The sequence below is a fragment of the Haemaphysalis longicornis genome, unplaced genomic scaffold (assembly GCF_048455015.1).
Source record: "Haemaphysalis longicornis isolate Haplotype H1 unplaced genomic scaffold, Haemaphysalis longicornis Haplotype H1 scaffold_10, whole genome shotgun sequence".
Classification (NCBI taxonomy): domain Eukaryota; kingdom Metazoa; phylum Arthropoda; class Arachnida; order Ixodida; family Ixodidae; genus Haemaphysalis; species Haemaphysalis longicornis.
Window position 1 is genome coordinate 124,134,636 of NW_027526204.1, and position 8,564 is coordinate 124,143,199.

The following is an 8,564-nucleotide window of genomic DNA, read 5'->3' on the forward strand; positions in this document are numbered from 1 at the left end:
ATTTTAAAGAAAGAAGAGGTTATGTTGGCACACAGTGCACGACACCTACAAGGAAAAAAGGCCAGATGGGAATTTTCCCAATCATTAAAGCCAAATGCTTTAATTTTGAAGTGAACAAAAAACAACCTAACAACGAATTCAGGCGCTCTTGTGCGCAAGAAACAATCCATCTTGCCTTCCCAGGCCGTCTCGTTATGAGACAGGAAGGCACATGCTCACATGGGTTTGGGCGGTTGTAAATAAATAATAAAAGAACAAAAAAAGCACTAGCCTACCCCCAAATTAACATAAAACACTTAAAGGCTGCCGCCACTTGAAACAAGAAGGGAAGAAGAATGGAAAAAAAGCTTCCCGTGGTGAAAATATAACATGGGTCCCTCGCATTATGAAACCGGCTTTTATGCAATTGCGTTCGTGGTATGATCTCTCGCGAGATCATGCAAAGTACAAACAAAACACGTTTGTTTGTAATTTGCGGTTTAGCATAGTTAATTACCTGAATGGAACTTGGACGGACTAGCGTTTTATTTCAGCGGGAAAATAGGTTTTCCGTTTCACTGCATTTATTGACAGCAGACGGGAATTCACCAACATTTGCAACTTCACTGAGAAGTGTGCAACTTTTGAACGTGAATGAAAGATCGGCGTACTGGTGGAGTCGTTTTTTGCGGCTAATTACCTCACAATTGATTTTGGGATAGCTTCAACAAAACAAGCTTGTTAGAGCCATTTTCCGTAATCACACTGCCTCCATAGATGGACATGCTTCACTGTGGAACACGGGGTGTGGGAAAGCCAGCTTACAATGAACATCAAGCGTACACCGATGTCCTGAAAGTCGGCTTCACCTCTAAACGCAAATTTCTTGCTGGGAAGACATTTTTCCGGGGCAGAACAAGCCGTTATAAATTTAAATATGAATGCCCTACGACGTTTTAATTCTTTTTCAAATGTTTTGCTTACGCTGAACGTGTGGCGTTCAGGCGCCACACGCCGCACGGTGACGCTATGCGATTCTTGTCCACATCGTTCTGTAGTCGGAAACGGTCTGCTGGATTCTAGCCATAAATAGCTTCGCTGCAAAAGTGAGTTTGACAAGCGGGGGAAACGTAATAGCGCAGTCGAGGTTGGGGCCGAATGAGCTAAGGCCGGCCCTGGTGCCAGATTACGGAAAGTTGCGCGGCTCGAAAGAACGAGTTCATTGATACTTCGCCGCGATTTGTTCTTGAGGGCAAAACGCGGTGCACGCGCCATTTTGTAGTCGTTTTAGTAGTCAGAAAGACTATCACCTTTAAAATGGTATAATTAGGGGTGCACATACGCATATGCCCCTTGAGCTCCCACCCGAGCAGGCGCGAAAGCCGGCTTCACTGTTATAATACCCTATCTGCGGTGGTGCACCCTTTACATGCGGCGCAGTTTTTATCCTTTTTTTTTGTTTGTTTTTTTTTTTTTTTTTTGCTGACGCCACCGGACGCAACAGCTTCGCCGTTAAAGTGGCTCAGGATTAACACTTCCAAACGTAGTTACCATGGGCGAAAGCAAAGGCTATGCGCACAATGTTTCGTGAAAGTTTGCCTTTGCTTGCAGAAAAGGAGGAGGAGGAAAAAACTTTATGCAAACGCAACATTAAGCGTCCAGAGTGTCCCGGACCAGGTTCACCAACGCCACCTGGTCTGTGAGCTGGTCCGAGGCTAGCCAAGTCCGCCACGTTGAAGGAGGAGGGTGGGGAAAATGTGGGGATTGAATTGCAATTGGGCAGGAGAATATGCAGTGTTCTAAATTAGCGTATGGTTCGGGACAATTTGGACATGCTGGTGAGTGTCGGAGACGGCAGAGAAATGAACGAGCAGGTGTAAGGAGGGTATTTATGCTTGCGGAGGTTTCGCAGCCTGCCGTCTATAGATCTGCTCGATGACTGGATTCGTCCTTTCGCTTGCGCTGAAAGGCACACACAGACAATCCAGTCGGCGCACCATCGGTGGCGAGACTGAAGAACCGAACGCCACAAACCCGCCGGCAAAGAAGTGCTTGCATCGCGCGTTTCTCTAGTCTGCGCTCCCGTAAACTCAGTCAGTGCAGCGTTTCAATCTACCAGTAGTTAAACCCTCGCCTGGTCACGGGTTTAGAGACGGAAGATCCACCGATGCAGAAGATCCAATCGAGCCTGAATATCCAACGAGACGGAAGATCCAATAGAGCCTGAGTATCCAACGAGGTGAAAGGTCCACCGAGACGGAAGATCCACTGTTGGATGGACCCAGTTGGGCGAAATTAATCCGGATCCCTCCACTAAGGCGCACCTCACCGCCTGTGTAGCGTCGGAGCGTTAAACCTCACGATCGATCGATCAATCAATCAATCAATCAATCAATCAATCAATCAATCAATCAATCAATCAATCTTTAGGCACTGAATGCACAGACAGCCCAGCCGCCGCTGGGCGACAAGGAAGATTCAGCAGCCGTTTCACCCGCGTCTGTCACGTGGTAGCACGGCGGCGAAGTTTGGAGAGAAATCAAACTTTATTTAAAGCGGCCCATGTCCGGGCTGCCGAAAATGGGGTTCTGGTGGGCCTGGAATGCGTTCAGGCGGGAATTCCGCAGGTGTCAGGGCCCCGCACGTGGGCAATGTGCCGGGCGAGGCGAGGCCAAAGGATGGGACGAAGATCAGGCGGAGGAGCGGCCCAGCTTTCCCATGAGTATGTAATGTGGGATGGTAAAAGGTGTGGATGAAGAAAGTGAGGTGACCGCCCGGCGCGAGGACAAGTCCAGTAAGTGTGTTTAACGTCGGGATAGGCAGACAGCAAAGCGATGAGAAAGGTGCAGCTTGCCCGCCGGCGGCTGAAGGTCATTGCGACGCGATCAATTGCCTTGAAAGATGCATCGTAGTAGAGCTTTCGCTTTAAAAAAGCAAGGGTCTTGCTTTTGCCATCCCAGAAGTGAATGTGAGGGTGGTCTCAGTTGGGGAACCTGTAGCCATTCATATTCACTCCTGGGATACGCCGTCAGATTAGGGATGTAAGTTTTCATGTAACTTTTAGGGTAGTGAAAAAACAGGCTTCTTTCATGTTTTGTCAACAAAATATGACAAAATGAAAAAAAAATGCGATGGAGCTCACACTAAAGCGTATGAACTTGAAGGTAGCGAAGCTGTACACAGCCTTCACGACCATCACGATTGCAGCCGATTTGCTTCTTCTTCGCTGCCGCAACGACCTTTACTCCGTTACTGTTGCTATAAGTGTGAACTTTCTTTATTTTTTGGAAGTGATAACCTAATTGGGCATCACCTTGGAGGGGCGTACGCTATAACGCGTCTTTCTTGTTCCGGGCAAGTTTTGCCACAATTACGGCGAACGCTGGAGTCTTTCTCGTTCCGAGCAAGTGTTGCTACGATTACGGTTAACGCTTCAGTTTTTTGGGCCAATCTTGGCCAATCTCCCGAAGTGGGTATGCTTGGCTTGACAAACGTGCGCGGGGGACGCTGGGCAGACCTCGCGAGGCACGCACACACGAGCCGTCGGCATTTTCTTAATTTTTTTGTAACTGCCGGGCGGTCGCCGTGAGGCACGCGCTCACGTGCGCGCGCTGGGCACCTTTTGGTATTTTTAACTTCGCACATGAAAAATTACGATTTCCTAAATAGCTTCGCTGTGGCTGGTGACTGTACCAATGGAACCAAATTGCGGCAGCTGTAAAAAAGAAAAGAAGTAAATAAAATATGCATAGAACACGGACCCTGTACCGTGCCAGGGTGGAACGAGAATTATCCAGATGCGTGCCGCATGACAGGCGAACATGACGAACATGGCGCAGCACTGAATAAGTATTCGATAATCAATGGCTTTCGCCTTCGAATCACTTATGAAACTTAAGTGCCCGAGAAATATTTCCGTTAACACTGAAAAAAATATAAATGTTACATCCTGCATCACAAAAGTTACAACAATGCTTCCGCTCTCAAAATCTGCGCACGAGTTCAGGTCAAGGCATTGATTTGAGAAAGTGTTTCGCTCCCTGCAGATTGGTCTCACCACAAAAAATTTCCCTAGAGACGCTCTGTTTTCTTTTTCAGTTTTATCTTGGTTGAAAAAAAAAACTAAAAATACCTGTTTTTCCCCAATTTTTTAAGGTTTTTTTTTAACCGCTCACATCTCTACGTCAGATACGGTGGAGCGTCACTATATTTTTAGCAATTAACGGTATGTAGCGACACCATCGCCTTTATCAGCGTCACTATCATCATTATCAACAGGATCGCGCTCACAACACGCTTGGCACCGAGTTGGGAGCAGCACCACACGAACATTGAAAAATATGTGGGAAGGTAGCAAATCTCTTTCGCGAATTTTGGGATGCCCCTTTGTATGGCCCCCAGAAAACACCCACGATCCCAACACACTAAGCAACGACTGGACGTCCGTCGGCCGCCAAACGTACAGTCATTTACAAATGAAACGCGATGACGAAAATATGAACCAGAACACGCAAAAAGCGCGCTTTCTTTTCATCCAAGTCTAATTGACGTGTACGTTACAGTAACAAAAGAGAGTTTTAGCAGTCCGTCCGTTCCGTCATGTACGTAGTTACCGTGTTGACCGAGACCCGTCTGGGAACTTCGGCATTCGTCGCGGTCGGGTGGTTAGTTCCGCGGGCCTGCCTTCGCCATGTCCGCGCCTGCTCGCCCTTCCCCGCCCTCAGGCGCAAACGGGTCCAGGTCGACCCGGTAACAACGTACGCGACGGAACGGACGGACTGCTAAAACTATCTTAAGTCAGAAAATGTGGCTTATACCAATAGCGCGCTGTTATTGGACCCCACGAACGGTATTTTTAAATTTTGCGTGTTCTGGTTCTTTTTTTCGTGTTAGTGTTTCATTTGTCCATGACTGCACGTCTATTCCGGCTCTAGCGGTCGTCCGTTTTAGAACCGACAGCCATACCATGAACGCCCATGGGATGTCCGGATTTCCAACATCCAATTTCGTCCATTCGGACGTCCGAAATTGGATGTTTTGGGTGTTCAGTAAAAATTTACGGAATTTTTAATGTATTCTTAGCGAGAAACTTATGTTCCTACAACGAGTACTACAGAGCACAACACCAACGCACTACCGGGAAGACTAGCATACCTGAACACGGTAAACTTGCTTCGCACGCTTTGTTCTCAATTCTTGTATACACTTCCCCAAAGAGATCATCGTTGGAGTTGGCGAGGTCGTCGAAAAAAAGTTTCAAAACAGAGTAGGCTTAATTTTAGTAAGATACAGATGAATCTTGCACTATACAAGTCGGGGTGTTGATGTACAAAACCTTTTAATTGAAAAGCAGAGTAGCTTTTCTGTTTTTGCTTCTTCAGTTTGCGTCTTTGTTTGATGCGTCGTTGTAACTTTGTACGTCCACGGACTGATGTCCTTCGGACATACAGAAATGCATTTCCTTTGTACATCCTTTGATAGACGTCCACTGTACATCCGCAAATGTACATCCAAACATGGACGTACAGTCGACGCACAGTAGCCACCCAAACTTGGCATTGGATGTCCGGCTGTTTTTCGCTCGTTCCACGGACGTCCGTGGCAAACTCCGCCCTCGAGACTCAGCGAGAGCCGATCCGAGGAGCGAAGAGCGGGGCAGCTGAAACTGGGGCTTTAAAAAGTGGGCTCCGCTCCCTTCCCTAGCCTCCCTCCCTGCCCCCGTCCCTCACATCAAGAAAGTTTACTGACTGACCCACTGTTCCACGCTGCTCGTCCTCCCCATGGCACAGCCGTCGCAACACAAATAAGCGTGTGCCCGGCAATATCGCGTTGGCTGCCTTCAAGTTTATCAAGCTGTTTCTTGCTTTTAATGCATGAGCATCACTGACGCATTACCTGGCTCAGTTCTCGATAAGAAGCAGCGTCCCCAGAGCAGCATAACCAGACCAGATAGAAATCCCCATGTGCTTCAATACCTCTCCGGGAGGGAAGCCTGGAAGAACGGGCGTACGTTCGGACAAATGTTTCTTTTTTCTTTGAGCAATTAAGCACGCCTCATATTTTATAAGCGTCGTCACGTACATAACGAAAAAAAATTCAAACCAGGAAAGGCAGCGCGTTGTGACGGCTAGTAATTTGAACACTCCCAAATCGAAGGCGTACGGGAGCGGTTCAAAAACCGCGCGCTTCCGAGAGCACGGGCCCCTTGGCGGCGTCGCGTGCTTTGGGTCAGGGTCGCGACGGCCTCTTATATCATCCGGTCCAATCTGTGTCGGCGGTCGTCCGGCGGCCTCGACCGGGAAGAAGAGAAGACCTTGGCCAAGGCCGACCAAGGTCGCCAGCCACACAAACAAACAAACATGTCTTCGGTCGCGGTCATGACATGCCCCGAATGCTGCGCCCGCCCCGAGGTTGTCGCCTCTTCGCGACCTCCCCATCGAATAACGCGCTCGCGCGCGGCGAGGAAGGACAGGTGAGCCGCACATGCGCGTAGACGTGTTTGTGTAGACACGCATCGGCGGCGGGGTCCGAATCTCAGCTCAGGGTCGGGATGAGCTGCGCCTGTTGCAACGCCCGGGGCCAGCCTTGGCATCAATCTACATGCGCGCGTATGAAACAAGCGACATCGGAACTCGCCCGGTAGAGCAGTATGTATAATGCACGTTCAACTTTTATTTGTTTGTTTGTTTATTTGTTTATTTACATGTTTATTTCATCTACCCTCATTTCCCAAAGGGCGTTGTTCAGGAGAATGGCGCAGCCGTTATTTTTCAACAAAGAAGAATGTTTAACATGCTATTTAACACACTAATACCTTTAAAAAAAAAGACGTGACGTGGGTGGGATAAAAGTGTTGCGAGTTTATACAGTGCCGGCACGCTCTTCTTTTTCAGACACCACATGGATTCGGTAGTGAAAAGGGCAGTGACAAACTGAGCATCTTCGTTTGTTTGTTTTGTATACAGCGTTCGAAGTGTGTGGCATCGGTGTGGAGTAGATTGATTAAAGAGGCCATGCCGTTCTAACTCTACCCTTCTTTACCAACTTATTGGAACGGGTATATAAATATCTTGTCCCATGGAGTGCGCACTTTGAGAGGGTTTTGGCGGGAAAAGGGCGTTTGCAGGAAGAGGGTGCATGCACAGGCGAAATTCTGGGGCGTTGCACACCGGACACTATCACTGGTGCCAGTAGCACATTCGTATAACAAACACAACAGCTTTACAACTCCTCCGCATATTTTGTAAGCAAGCAAATCGGCGTAGCAAAGAGGGAGGGGGAGCACTTACGTTGTTCCAGAGAGAGTCGTGCTCTGATTGCTTTTAAGCGAGTAAAAGAGCTAGAGTCGTTTGCTGTGTCTGCGGGCTCGTTGCAAAAGAAAATCACAACATTTAACGGTGGTTTTGATACTATACTGATTCGCAGTGTATCTGTATTCAGGCTTACAAAATCGTTTTTTTTTTAACGGCAGAGTAAGATTTATATAAATTAATGTAAATTACATATAGCATAGCTTGCAGCAGCGCATGATCCGCAGCGCGTCCCAAAATCTCCAATTCGAATTAATGAAAGTTCGAACTAACGAAAGTGAAGCACAAAAGCCGTACAATGCGATTGTGGCCCCAGCACGGCATGTCGGCAATTGAATGCTTGAAAAAGGCTGCGATTGAAACGTGCCATTTATGCTTGAAGGCGAAATATAGCACTTTCTTGTCTAATGAGCGGATGTAGCCAAAGGGCTTCTTTTCGCGTACTCCAAAACTGAAGAGACGAATAGCATTCCATACGGGAATCACTTCCGAGCGATGCTCGTACTGGTGCATCGTCCACCACCTCCTCGTGGTCACTCGCAGCGACAGGTTCTACGCTTCTGAGCTCAGAAACTGAAGCCATCTGTCAGCACCATAGGTCGGCGTACTCACTCGTGAGTACAATCATTTGTACTCATTTGTACTCAAACTCACGAGTGAGTACGATCATGAGTGATCACACACCCAGAAAAAAACAGTGAGTACGATGACGAGTGAGTACAGGGTTAAGTCCACTACTCGTGAGTACAGTACTCATGAGTACACTGTTCATGAGTATGAGTACTCATGAGTTTGAGTACTCATGAGTATGAGTACTCATGAGTACACAGTACTCATGAGTACACAGTACTCATGAGTACACAGCACTCACGAGTACAATACTCATGAATACTGTTTTTGCGAGTGCTTGCACTCTTGAGTATATGCACTCCTGAACACAGTAGGGCAAACAGTAGTGCAAACAAGAAAACGGACGACAAAAGCTACCACCCGAAGACACGCAGAAAAACGCAGTTTATGGCCACGGCTGTACCGTTAAGCCCCGAGCTACCCTGAGCCCGACCCGGCCTGAGAACAAGAGGAGGCGCCAGACGCAACGCGAGTGCTTACGTTCCGTTTCGCTTTCTCACATGTACTTGCCTTCGCGCAGTATGTCGCCAAACGACAGTGCACCGCGTCAGACGTTTTCTACTTAGTTTTTTATTCGAGCTACGACCTAGCTAACAGTGCAGATAAGTTGATTATTCGTGAGTAATACAAATTGAGTACTCATGA